Genomic DNA, 14808 nt, shown 5'->3' with positions numbered 1-14808 from the left:
CTTTTATGCTATTTCACTGTTACTTATTAAAGCTAAATGTTTGCTATTAGTTTTTATTAGCTGCCTTGGAAAGCAATTCAGTTAAATGTTATGGTATATTAAATAAATATCTAAAAAATCCTCAACCCTCCTAAAAATTAGTGTGGAAACCTGTTGTGTTTATGTAGTATTAATTACAATAAAGGTTTTAATAGACTTGTTTTAAATCATGAAACTATACAATTGTTATGCAGATATAAAAGAAGCATCTGACTACATAGTCAAGACATGCATTTAACAATGACTTTAGAAATTATACACAGTATCAGGAAAGCAAATTTCAATATAGTTCCATGCTAAAAGTATGGTTAACATATATTATATATTTTTATACAATAAATACTTTTGGAAATGCATACATTATATATGAAATAACTCTAAGCCTACGACTTTGTGACATTTCAGAGAGCATTTGGAGAATTTTATTCATTGGTTTATCAGAGACCACTTTAACTTAGATATAAAACGAAAATTTCCTATCGGGACTACATCTATCTTAACATTATTCTGTGAGTCAGTTATTTTGCTTGAATTTACAGATTATAGATAATGATTGGGAAAAATTACTTGGGTTGATAGATTTATCTGTAGAATAAGGCTATTACTCTCACAAACTTTTCATTGGTAGAAACCGAATAGCATGCTTTCTTACTGTTGAAGATAAAGGTATTTTTAAAAGACTTTCTTCAAAATCAGTGCATGCTTTTTAAATAAAAGTCTATTATTACAAGAACAAACTAGATTATTTTGTATCTTAGTTTATAAAGTAGAACTGTGCTTCCCAAAGAACTTCTCACATTATTTGAACTTCTCACAGTATGATATTATTTAATTGAAATGATTTTTCTCTTTCTTTTTTATTTCTTTTATTTTTAAATGCAATTTTGGTTATCAGCTCAATGGGAATAGTTAGTTCATTTTTCTCTTTCTCTAGTTTGGGACTGAAAATGGTATGCAGAAAAATATGCCTTAAATGAATTGGTTACAGGAGTAATTATTGGTTACAGTAATTATTCTTCAATTAAGCATTCCTCACACAGCAAATAATGCAATGTGGAATTAATTTATATTTTTATAAGAATCACGACTTCCAATAGACTTGATTGTACTGCTGGGAAAAAGGATTATGCAAAAAACAAACTTACTGTGATTGTTCCTTTATTAACATCCATATGGCAGTCAGGAAGAAATATAGCCATGAATATACTTTTCACTTATCTGACTACAGGGAAACAGATTCATTTTTTCCTAATAGATTAAAGGTCTTTAGGAACTCAAGTGCTTACATCCTCAAGGAACTTAGAAAGCAAGATCAGAAATTAAATATGTGATACGAAGCTTTATAGTAAAAAACAGTAAATAAAAGAAAATAAAAGCAACAGTTACACATGACTATTTTTACTTCTTTTGTCAAATTCCGTCCTCACAAAAGACAAAATTACCTACTACCTTGCTACTCACGTTTGCACATCTTAACATGTCTTCATATTTTTTCAGATATGTAACGGACTGTCTATCAAAATGCACAAATTAATTTACTTACTCAGTATATTATATGTACAATGTACAATTGTTTACTTCACTTTTCATGTCAAACATACTTTCCTATATTATTAAAATTGTATTCTTTGTTGCATTAGATCAGCTGTCTAAACTTGTTGAAGTTAACATTTTCAGTCAACATGACAGTATAAAAAGTAGTGTGTATTCATTCATGTCCCCAACCAACACAGCTCTAATGTTACTACAAGTATTCTCCACGTAGCTTATTATTAGATTTATATTCTGCCTTTATTTTGTACAATTCAAGATAGCATACATAATGCTTTAACTTCTTATTTGCTTGTAACAGCAACCTTATAAAGTAAGTTGGGCTAAAAGTGACTGGCCCCAACTGGCTTTCATGTTTAAGAAAGAACTAGAACCCATATCTATGAAGATTCTCAATCATCCAAGGAGGATGGTTGCACAAGGAGGAGCTTCCTGGGGGCAATGGCGGACCTTCTCGGAGCTCCTTAGGACGATGGGGCTCCTGACGGGGGTAGCGGGTGTTTTCGGCCCCCACCTGTCATTCTGGGGGCCTGGAACTGTTGAGCGGTAACCCTGGCTCCTGTTAAGAACAGCTTGGCCCCCCTCGGGGGGGTCAGGCAGCCAGGAGGATGGGAGAAGGAGGGAAGGACACCGGTGACGAAAGGGGCGAGAACGAACCCAGAGGCCAGGCCGCGGCAGCGGAGCAATGGAGAGGAGGTCTGCGCGGCTGCCAGGGCAGCGGAATGACGATTCGGCGGGAGGACGGCTTGGGAACAGCGCCTGGACGTTCGGGGGGCGACATCTGGCCCTACGGCCCGACCGGCGGTGGCGACGGCGTCGGCGGGAATGGCGCTGGGACATCAAGCGCCATGTTTTCTTTCCTTTTCTCCGGCCGTGGTGAGCTGCCTGATCGGGGGGCCGGTGGGGGTCGGAAAGGAGCCGCGGGAGCGAGGAAGGAAGCCAGGGGGCCGCCAGAGGCCACGGGCGGCCTCCAGAAGATCAGCAGGCCAGGAAACTGGCCTCGGTACTTTGCCTATGCCCCCCCCCGCTGAGCTGTGATCTCCGTCTACACCCCAAGAACTGCCTCTGGGCCCCGATTGTGGATGTCTGTTTCCTCTCCCCTCTCTCTCGCTTTTTAGGAGCTCTGATTTCCAATTTACAATCTGGACTTGTACTTTGACACCCTGCTACAATTGTAACCCTGCCACAGCCATGGCTTGAAACCAACATTATAATCTACTCGAGGTCTGACCTTCTACAACTGCGAGGGTCCCCTCTCTCGCAGGCATGCCCCCCTGCCCTGGCCAGGGCCCACCTCGATGAAGGGTTTATTAGCCCAGAGAGGTGGAGGAAGCGGGGGATTAGGTTTTTTTTAGTGAAATGTCTTTTAAAGGTTTTAAGGGGTTCCAGGGTGGGGGGGAGGGTTACACAGCCCAGGGGTGTGGATATAGCCAGGCGAACAGGTGGGGTCATGAGGGAAGGGAGCGGAGTGGGGGAGGTGGGGGAAAACAGCATTCCTACAAGGGGCTCCGCAATAACGACGGTCGTAGGGAGGGGCGGGCGCGAGGACATTAGAAGAACGTGTAGTCGGTTGGGAGACCGTGGTTGCTGGACACGCCCGGTCACGTGTACCAACCCCCGCAGTCTAGGTGGACAGGATCAACAGAGCCTGGGCCTTAGGCTGATGCTGTGTAACGCGAGGTCCGTGGTTAATAAGGCCCCCCTCATCAGTGACTTGATCACAGAGGGGGAGCCGGACCTCGCAGGAATAACGGAAACCTGGTTGGGCCCGGAGGGGGGTCTGCCCCTCGGGGAAATGTGCCCTCCAGGTTACCGTGTATTCCACCAGCCACGGGCCCAGGGTAGGGGCGGTGGGGTAGCGGTAATTATTCGGGAGGACCTGGCGCCGAGAGAATTCACTGTGTCGCAGATATCCGGGTGTGAGTCTCTGGGCGTGAGATGGGGCCCAGGGAGACAGTTGGGCCTGTTGATAGTATACTTGGCTCCTCGCTATACATCAACGGCCCTGCCCGGACACCTTGAGCGGATCGCTGAGATGGCGGTTGAGACCCCCAAGCTATTAGTGATGGGGGACTTCAACCTGCTGTCGATGGGAGAAGCATCCGAGGTAGCTCGGGAATTCATGGCTTCCATGACAGCCATGGATCTGACTCAAGTAATTCAGGGCCCCACACACGGGGGAGGCCACACACTGGACCTTGTGTTTGTCTCCGACCAGTGGACGAGTGATCTGGGAATAGGGGATTTAGCCATCACGCCCCTGTCATGGTCAGATCACTCACTTCTCCAGCTGGACTTCCCTGGCGCTACCCCCCGCCGCGGGGAAGTGGAACCAGATTGTCCTAGATGGTTCCGCCCCAGGCGTCTGATGGAACCAGACAGGTTCCAGGCGGAGCTTGGGCCACCTCCTGCTGACCTGTCCCGCTCCCGGGCAGAGGACCTGGTAGCTGCATGGAATAATGCGGCTGCCGGAGCCTTAGACCGGGTTGCGCCTTTGCGGCCTCTCCGGCAGCAACGATCGACCCAGGCTCCCTGGTTTAACGGGGAGCTAAGGGCGATGAAACGCCACAGGAGACGCCTAGAGAGCAAGTGGAGATCCTCCCGCTCCGAATCTGACCGAACACAGGTAAGAGCCTACTTAAGGACCTACCTCATGGCAATAAGAGTGGCCAAACGTCGCTATTGTGCCACCCTTATTGCGTCCGCAGAGAACCGCCCTGCCGCCCTGTTTCGGGTGACCCACTCCCTTCTGTCACAAGGGCAGCGGGATCCCCCTTTGCAGGGCAGGGCAGAGGAATTCGGGGAATACCTGCAGGATAAAATCGCTCAGATCCGGAGGGAATGGACCCCCTTCAGTGCTCCAGGGGGGGCGTCTGAGGCAAGTCTTGAGAGACCACGCTGGGAGGAGTTTGACCCTGTTGCCACCGAAGATTTGGACAGGTTGCGCGGGCGACTGCGAGCCACCACATGTTTATTGGACCCGTGTCCCTCCTGGCTTGTACTGGCGTCCTGGGAGGGTTCTCGAGGCTGGCTACTTGGACTGGTGAATGCTTCGTTGAGTGAGGGCCTTCTACCAGCCACCTTGAAAGAGGCGGTGGTGAGGCCCCTGCTCAAGAAGCCTTCTCTGGACCCAATGGAGCTAGCAAATTATCGTCCTGTCTCCAACCTTCCTTTCTTAGCGAAGGTTGTTGAGAGTGTGGTGGCTCAGCAGTTCCCGCGTCACCTGGAAGAATCTGATTATCTAGACCCGCGTCAGTCCAGCTTCCGACCCGGACACAGCACGGAGACGGCCTTGGTCGCGTTGGTGGATGATCTCTGGAGGGCAAAGGATAGGGGTTGCTCCTCTGTCCTTGTCCTATTAGACCTCTCGGCGGCTTTTGATACCATCAACCATGGTATCCTATTGCGCCGTCTGGAGGGGTTGGGGGTAGGAGGCACCGTGCTGCGGTGGTTCCGCTCCTACCTCTCTGGCCGGACGCAATGCGTGCTGGCAGGGGAGCAGAGGTCAACCCCGAGGCCCCTCACTTGTGGGGTCCCGCAGGGGTCGGTCCTCTCGCCTCTCCTGTTCAACACATATATGAAGCCGCTGGGCGAGATCATCCGTGGTTTTGGGGTGGGATACCATCTGTACGCTGACGATACGCAGCTGTACATCTCCACCCCAAACCACCCCAACGAGGCCGTAGAAGTGATGTCCCGGTGTCTGGAAGCCGTGCGGGTCTGGATGGGGGACAACAGGCTCAAGCTCAACCCCTCCAAGACAGAGTGGCTGTGGCTTCCGGCTTCCCGGTTCAACCAGTACATTCCATCTCTGGCCATCGGGGACGAGCAATTAGCCCCGGTGGAATGGGCGCGCAATTTGGGCATCCTCCTAGATGCCCGGCTGGCTATGGATGACCATGTGGCAGCCGTGGCGAAGGGGGCGTTCCACCAGGTTCGCCTGGTGCGCCAATTGCGACCCCTTTTGGACTGGGATGCCCTGCGCACAGTCACTCACGCGCTGGTGACGTCCCGCCTGGACTACTGCAATGCTCTCTACATGGGGCTCCCCTTGAGGTGCGCCCGGAGATTGCAGTTGGTCCAGAATGCAGCCGCGCGGGCAATTATGGGGAGAACGAGGTTCTCCCATATAACACCTCTCCTGCGTGAGCTGCACTGGCTTCCTGTGGCCTACCGGGTGCGCTTCAAGGTGTTAGTTACCATCTTTAAAGCGCTCCATGGCACAGGGCCTAGTTACCTGCGGGATCGCGTTCTGCCCCACACATCCCTGCGACCTATTCGCTCGCATAGAGAGGGACTTCTCCGGGTGCCGTCCTCCAGAGAGTGTCAGAGGGCGGCGCCCAGGAGTAGGGCCTTCTCTGTGATGGGCCCTACCCTTTGGAATGACCTCCCCCCAGATATTAGGACAACAACTGACCTCCGCTCCTTCCGCACGAAACTGAAGACCCACCTGTTCCGACTAGCCGGCCTGGCTTAATTTAGAGCTTCTCCACCTCTTGGGCATTTTTAATTTTAATTTTTAACTTTAATTATCATTGGGGTTTTTAATTACTTTAAATTATTGTAATTTATTTATTTATTGTTCCACCTCCTCCATATTGTATTGTTGTGACCGCTGCTGATGTACGTCGCCCCGAGTCCCTTGGGGGAGAGGGGGCGACTAAGAAGTCAAAATAATAAAATAAATAAATAAAATAAAAATCCAGGACATGATTGTCCAAAAGTGCTTTTTCAAAAAGGCAACTGGTTTTTTTTCCTCTTTGAAAATATCTTGCATTTGGTCACTTCCGGGATCGGACAACGACGGACGTGTTTGTCTGCTGCTCGTCTCCCCGGTGGGTCCCTTAGGGGACACAGGAGCCCTTGTAGGGGGGTCCTGCCGAAGGGTGGCCGGCCGAGGCACCCCGCATGTGGCGGTAGCCAGCTGGGGTGTTTTTCGGCTTCGCCTAGGAGTTGGCGAGCGGAGGGGGGGTGAGAGACAGCCTCGCGCTGCCCGCCCTCTCGTCGTATGGCTCCGGAGGTTAAAAGAAGAGTCGGAAAAGTGCAGCTGGAGACTGAAGGTGGGGATCCTGACCGACGCTCTTGGAGGATTAGGAGAAAAGCAACAGTCACTTTGTGAGTTTTTTGTGTTTCTGTTCTTGAAGAGAGATTAGAGAGGGGGTTCATCATTCCCCCCCCCCCTGGACTAAGTGGCTTGGAAAATGGACCCTCGGGAAGAGAGAGGTTAAAAGACTGATTTGTTTGACTTTTAATTGAAAATGACTTTCGCAATTGCTGGAAACGACTCTGAACTGTTGTTTTAAAATAAAAAACTTTCGGCGACTTCTTTCCTGCAAAGGGGAGGGCCAAGATGGCGCTCGCCCCTCTTTCTTTGTCTGTATGCAAATGAAGTCTGTCATTTGAAGCTACTCCCAAAGAGAGAATAAAGAAAAGTGGATTGTTTGTTTACTCTCCCAAAGGGAAACTGGGACCTTCTCCTGTGTATGGATCTTCTGATCTTTGGCTGACTTTTCTTTTCATTCATCTTGGTATATTTTACTCTTGGAACTGCAAATTGGGTGCCTTTGCGATTGTTTTCCTTTGGAGACCAGCATAGCTGCGAAACCCTCTGACACCACTTTTCTTGGCAAGGATTTGCATCTCTGAACTTAAACAAATGGCAGCAAGGAAACCCCCGACCGGCAAGGCGCACTCAGCCCCCTCATCGGCTGCCCCAAGCCCCACGATGCAACAGTCCAAGATATCGTCAATTTTGCAGAAAGCAGTGGCTGGGGAGGATCCTAAGGAATTATCTGTTACGGAAATGTTTAAAGAACTTATGAAGGGACAGAATGAAATGAGGGCTGAGATCAAAGAAGAACTCAGAGTGGTTAAAGAACATATAGCTGGAAATACACAGCGAATTTTGGTGTTAGAGGACAGAATGGCGGGGCTGGGGGAAGAAGTGAAAACAATGCGCAAGGGAAACATAGATATGGAAAATTTTCAGACAAAAGTAGAATTTGAAAGAATGTCCTTTTTTCTTAGATTCCAGAACTTACCAGAAACAGAGAATGAAAACCTTAAAGATATTATGAGTACAATTTTAGCAGATTATCTCAAGTGAGATAAAAAACAAGTATGGTGGGATATGGATCTAGTATATAGGATAAATTCAGCATATGCTAGAAGACACAATGTTCCGAGGGAGATACATGTTAAGTTTGTCAGGAGATCCACAAGATACGACGTACTTGTGACCCAAAGGGAGGGACCATTGAAATACAAGGGTGAAGAGATCATCATTCTCAAACAGATCCCGAAAAAAATAAGAGATAGGAGGAGAAAATTTTCCTCCCTAGCAAAAAAATTATATGAAAAAGGAATCTGGTTTAAATGGCTGATTCCGGAGGGGATGTTAATCTTCTGGGAGGGAAATAGGATCAGAATCAATACAGTCCAGGAGGGGAAGGCCTTCATTAAAAAGAATTTTCCACTCTCAGAGGAGGAATTGAGTGGGAGTAGTGAAAGAGACAATAAAACACAAGATAGTAAGATCCAAGACGGGAAGGAGGGGGGCACTGAGGCCCTCTCTGGTGACAGGGAGGAAGAAGCAATATCGAAAAGGCTCAGATCTCAAAAATAAAACTATTTGGAACAATAGCAGTTAGTGATATATTAGAAAACAACAAAGAGAAATATGTAGGCACACAAGAATAACAATATAGAGTAAGATTTGGTTTACTGTTTTCTTCTATAAATTTGTTGTACAATGTTATATAAGTGAGTATGTGCTGGGATCTCTAACAGCAGTATGAAAGCTGCCAAAAAAAAATGTATACCTATTTACCCTCCCCTATATATTTGAAAACCAATAAAATTTTGTTAAAAAAAAAAAGAAAATATCTTGCTTTCATCCAAGAAGCTTCTTCAGTTCTGAAGAATTGTCATTTGTACTTCTATAGCTGTCTGATTCGTTCCTCCAAAGCTCCATTTTGGTTGGCAACTTGTTGGGCGAGGCTTGTGGAGGCCCGAAGGGAACAATAGTACGCGGCTCAGAGTCTGGAGAGGAGACTGCTTGCTAGACCTTCACAAGGTAAGTGAAGGGAGGGGGGAGAAATTGTGGGGAGGATGAGGTATTTCAGAAGGTTGGAAAGGTCTTGGGTGGTCTTAGGCAAGTGGCCTGTTTTATCAGTAGGACCCCCATGGCGTTTCCCACCCTGAAATATATCATGTGCACTTAACTAGCCTTGCATTCAATTAGCAAATGCGTGGGTGAAAGGAGGGAGTGATTCAAGCTCCATTACATTCGTAACTCGAGGACTACCTGTATTGCTAGACTGCCTTTCATTGAGCACGTGTAAACTGCACGGGTCAGAAAGAGGGCTGAGAAAATATCTACAGACCCCTCACATCCTGTACATAAATTGTTTAAATTCCTCCCCTCAAGGAATTGTTGCTACAAGGCATTGCATGCCAAAACAACTAGACACAAAGACTGTTTTTTCCCTTGTGCCATCACTCTGCTGAACACTAATTTCCACAATACAGTCTTATGTCTAAGTATATTTATCCATGTAGTATGGCTGTATTACTTTTATCCTCATCTGTTCCACTACCTTCTCTTATTGATATCATTATTATGATTATTATTACTTTGTTGTTTTGCACTGATAGTTACTTGGCCAATAACATATTCTATTTTGTCCTGTCCTGTCCTTGTTTTGTTCTGTCCTGTCCTGTCCTGTCCTATCCTATCCTACTCTATTCTATTCTCTTTCATTATTGTTTATGTTTATACTAATTTATTTTGTTTTTATTGTTTTAATGTCTTTTAAATTGTTTCAATTTTTTATAATTTGAGAATGATAAGCCATCCAGAGCTACTTGATTAAGTTGGGCAACTTTACAAATTGAATAACAAACAAACAAATAAAATTATATGTTCATGTAATCATAAATTAAATATTATAATAGCTTGTAGTACGTTTATATAGCAATAGCACTGCTACTGGTCTATTCTATTCTATTCTATTCTGTTCTGTTCTATTCTATTCACTTAGCCTTATATAAAACTTTACAGTGCTTTACATCTCTCTCTAAATGGTTTACAGAGTCAGCATATTGCCTCCAACAATATGGGTTCTCATTTTACTGACCCTGGAAGGACGGAAGGCTGAGTCAATCTTGAGACAATGAGACTTGAATTGCCAAACTGCTAGCAGCTGTCAGTCAGCAGAATTACCCTGCAATACTACATTCTAACCACTGTGCCACCACGGCTCTTATATTAATGTATGATGCAACCACTTTTAAAAATAATTCACAATTCTGTGGCTATGGTCCATGGCCACAAAAGGTATTTAAAGGGGGTCCATGGTGAAGAAAAGGTTGAGAACCACTGATCTACAAGTCCCCAGTAAGACGGATTGGTCAGAAATTCTTGATGGACAAAATCAGGACAGCTTCAGTATTTAAAACAATATTGAAGCCCTACTAAAAATAACAAGTAACTAGGGCATCATGTTAATTTTTTTAGCATTCTGTCAGCAGCTAATTCAGCCAGCTTATCCAAAGTAAGACTGGACTGTCAGGGTGTGAATTAAGCCCTGTAAATTAACGAAGTATGAAATCGTGGCATTTCCTTGAAGCATACTTTTTAAATAAGCAAAATAAACCCGAGATATATTCTAAGAAAAACATTTTATTGTAAATAAAGTAAAAACAAAACTTACTAAGTTAATGATTACATTTTTGGCAGAGTTCCTGTCTGCCTTGGCAGACGGACAAAAGAAAAGGTAAAGTAATGATGATGAAGGAATGTGTACATGCGCAGTGAAGCTGAGATAAGAGACAATTCATTCTACTGTATTACTCAGAATGTAGGCACAGCTGGCAAACCAAATAAACACAGTGACATGGACATTAATTGATGGAGTACCATCTTGCATGATTTCAGGAGTGATCTTGTATCATTTGTGGCTCAATGACCAATTCCCGGTCTCCTTATAAAATGGGATTACAATGAAATAGAATCCAGAAAGATAATGTAGGAAATTACTTATGCCATTAACTTGTGTTAGCAATAGAGCCTATAATAAAATACTGCAATAGTGAGTGCTCCTCATTAGTCAAACCAGCCAATTAGCCATAAAAGTAAAGGAACAATGGAAGATATAAAAAGCTTAGTGAGAACAATAAATGCAAGATTTTGAATAGCTTTTCAATTAAAATGACATTTAAACATGGGAGAAGAAATACTTGGCTACCTGGCTGAATCAATAGCTAGTATTCTGAAATGGATATGATTTGAACCTGAATTCAAACCAACAGATCGCCATTAAAGTAATTGAATATCCTTGGTCACATTATATTTCTCAACATTTTGTATTTTCTAGAATAAATATAAATGAGTGAGATTTGATACAGAGCAACTGGGAGTAAAAGGAGGATATATATTTGAGGAATATGACATAGCTGGAACAACACAGAGTTATGTTAGCATCTGAAAAACTTAAAAGGCAGGTTGGCAGTGGAATAGAATAAAATTGTGGGATATGATTACTTATACAGTTTCAAATCCACGTTCTGCAACCTTTTCCAAGAATGCTACATACTGGAATTTCACTTACAGCTTTGAAGTTATATCAAGAATGTTAGTTAGCAAAAATATTTCTCTTATTTTAAATAGTCAAAATTCTGCATAAATAGTCTATGATCTATTAACAAAATCAATGCTAAAAATACTATATATTAAAAAGCCCTAATCAGGAAATTGCATTAAATTTTTTTTAATATTATACTTTAACTCATACTTCACATAAATGTATTTGACATAGCACAGAAGCTTATTTTATTCCTTATTAGCTATTCTATGAAATGCATCATCATTATATTATTATATACCACTTATTTTTAGTAAATCGTGATTACTGCTTCCTGAAGAAGGGGGAAAAAAGAGGATGACAGTGATTAAGTTATTTGTTTAGTTTTTGGGATTCAACAGTAATTGCTGGTACACATCTCCCTGACTGCACACAGGCAGCAGGTTGAATAGAACACTGAAATTACCTCCTTCATAATAGTTTGTTTTGATAATGTATTGTGTGTCGAGATGATGAGAAACAGTTGCTGTCAATTTGATTAGCCATTATATTTTTATGTTAATTGCCATTATTGGATCTATTCTGTTTAGTGTCACTATAGAAGCCATACAATGTTAGCATAAATAACAAATTGGAGTAAATTAGGAAGATATATTTTTGCCAATTCATTTTAATTGCCCCTCAGTCCTTCCGTTGGTTAACACAGCTGTTGACCCATAATAAGCACTAGGTCAATATAGCTGCTTGTCAATTCAGAAATGCAAAGTGCTATGTTGCTCGTAATGGATATACAACCACCTTTGCCAGCCAACTGAAGCAAGTGACTGACAACCCAAATGAAGGAATAAAGCATCAGCTATGGAGTTTAGTGACTTGATATTAGCAGAGAGGCTAATTGAAAGTCACTTCCTAAATGGATAAGATTTTTTTAAAGTTATGCACGCACACATATTTTTAATTATATCAACACCTCTGCCCTGTTGTTACCTAGCACATTTTGCAATTAGTAATAAATAGAAAACAAAAAGCTGTAGAAATTTTAAATGTCAAAGACAATTAAGGAAGATTAAGACATTTGTATGTGTGGGTATATCAGTCAAGGAACAGAATCTTGTTGAGAAAAAAACCCTATATTTAAAAAAATTACTGATAAATTTGGTACAGGTAAGTTTATGAATAATAGATTTTAACAGAATTTTTACCAAATAGTTATGTTCAAGTGTTTTTATTCAGCTTTCATAGAATCAGAAAACTAAAGCATATTTTTCTTTTTCTTTTTCTTTGTCTGAATCATTTCATTTGGCGGTGGGGGGGGACTTAAATTCTTCCTTTGGTATTGCTTAAGGCTATCTAAAGTATTTTGAAAGAAACCTGTTGCTTGCACTAATTAAAAATCAATTAAAAAATTAGCTTCAGCATTGAGTGTGGATTAATTTTTATGTTACAAGTTAACAGATATATCAGAGGCATTTTCATTCCCTGTATTAACCAGTATTTTATATCTTGGACACATTAATTTCCCCTGCTCTTCTAAAATGAGCTAGAGTAAAGAACCATGGTTAAAACATTAAATATTAAAACCAAAGTGCAAAGGATTGTTGCTTAATTATCCAGATATCTTTATGAAATATAATTGCTTCCATTACACAAATCTGAGAAAAAGTCAAGAATTGGAGATCCATAACTGTCTAAGAAATTCTTAAGGTTTATGTAACATGGACCACTCTGTTCCCAGAAGACAGCTGACAACTAATGGAAAAAACCAATAATTACATTTATTTCTGCCCTTTAAACAATTAAAACAATGTAAAACATACTAAAACTACAACTATTTTAAAATAAAGATGCTGATCTTTCATATATCAAAAAGTATTATCAGTTGAGTGAAGTAAACCTAAAACTAAGCAAAAGAAAGGCTTTCCAAGTTTCTTCTGGGAATTCAGTAGCATTCCTACCTATGTAATCTCGTTTAGCAGTAGCTCAGAAGATTCTAATGACGACTAAGTTAAAATGGTACATGTTTTTCATGCATGCACACAGAATCTCAAGAAAGTGTATTTTTTTTAGAATCCAAGATTGTATATTTCTAATTGTACACATTCACTGATGTGTATTATAATATTGCATTTTTGAGATGAGCCAAAATGTTTTATATGAAAATGTTATTCTGTAATTTATATGGACTATTTTATTGCTTCTACTTTTATATTTTTTGCATTTTATATACATACAATTGCCTTTTTGATACAAAGATGAAAACCTTAGGGGTTGTCAATAAGCAGCCTATCCATGAAAAGCAAGTCTCAGTTTTCAATAGAGTCATTCCAGTCAAAATTTAATAAATTAATTTCACATAGCCGAGAAAAGTAATATAAATTTATATAAATATAAAGCCACACCCTTACTGGGAATCGAACCTGGGCTGTATTACATATCAGGCAGTTGTATTAGCCACTAAGTTGTATTAGCCACTGGCTTAGGAAAAGGGTATGCCTAGCTGATGAGAGCTAAATAGCTTGAAATAGATCTATACTAGTCTCCCTTTATTTATTTATCAGCACAAATGCAACACAAATGTAACAAAGGCAACAGAAAAAAATGGCTTTCTGCCTGGATGGCTCTAGGGTGAGCCGAAAGACAGAAAAGGGAAGGAGTACGCTCCCTCCCATATTTGGGCATACCAGGGGTTGTGAGCTGCCATTTTTCTATAAATATAGGTGTGTGTGTGTGGAATGTTGGCTTTATTGCTTAAAATAGATTGGTTGGCTGTGTTGTCACATCTTGATTAGTTGATGGAATTGATGTTTGGTGAGGGTGATTGGTGATGGTGTCCTGTGTTGTTCTGGGTCATTGTCGGTTTTTGTGGCTGGGACTCGTTTATTGACTAGGGGTAGTTTCCAGATGCCTGGTAGGCGGGAGGTATCATCACGTTTATTCATGTTGTGGGGGTGTTTCTCTATTTCGATAGCTTCCATAATTATTCTCTTGTTGAAGTGTTCAGTTTTGGAGAGTGATTTGTCCTGTTCTGTGTCTCCTGTTCTTGGGGGGTGTCTCCCTTTGGATTAGGTTGGTAATTGTGTTTTTGGGGAATCTGTTGGAAATTAGTACATTTGTGAGGGTGTGTAATTCAGTTTTCAGGTGGTCTTTGTCAGCTAGGCATTTGGTTCTGGAAATGAGGGTCTTGGCTACAGAGTTGATCTGTGCAGGGTGGTGATAGGATTGTGCGTTTAAGTAGCAGTTGGTGTTTTTTCCCCCTGGTAGATGATGTGTCCCAATCCAAAGGGAGACCCCGCTCAAGAACCGAGACACAGAACAGGACAACGGCATCACCCTCCTTCCTTACATCAAAGGCACCACAGATAAAATCAGCAAAATTCTCCACAAACACAATATCAAGACAGCCTTCGGCACTGACCAAAAAATAGCCAACATCTTAAGAAACTCCAAAGACAAGATCCAGCTAGAAAACCAAGGAGTCTATGAAATACCATGCAAAATCTGCCCGGCCACATATATTGAACAAACTAATAGGAGAATAAATGCACGCATCGCAGAACACAAGAATGCAGTCAGAAAAGAAGAAAAAACACCCTCCCTTTTCCAGCACCTTAAAGCAACAGGACATGAAATTGAT

The 14808-nt window shown here is 42.4% G+C and overlaps 1 protein-coding gene across 2 annotated transcripts in view; it reads right to left on the bottom strand.

The window, feature by feature from the left end:
- The window catches only part of POLA1 (DNA polymerase alpha 1, catalytic subunit), a 511093-nt gene that overhangs the window by 93320 nt on the left and 402965 nt on the right, over positions 1–14808 (bottom strand). The gene's annotated exons all lie outside the window — the stretch shown is intronic.

Source organism: Natrix helvetica (genome assembly GCF_964273705.1).
Source record: "Natrix helvetica genome assembly, chromosome: 3".
Classification (NCBI taxonomy): Eukaryota; Metazoa; Chordata; class Lepidosauria; order Squamata; family Natricidae; genus Natrix; species Natrix helvetica.
This window is presented reverse-complemented; position numbering and strand designations above follow the sequence as displayed.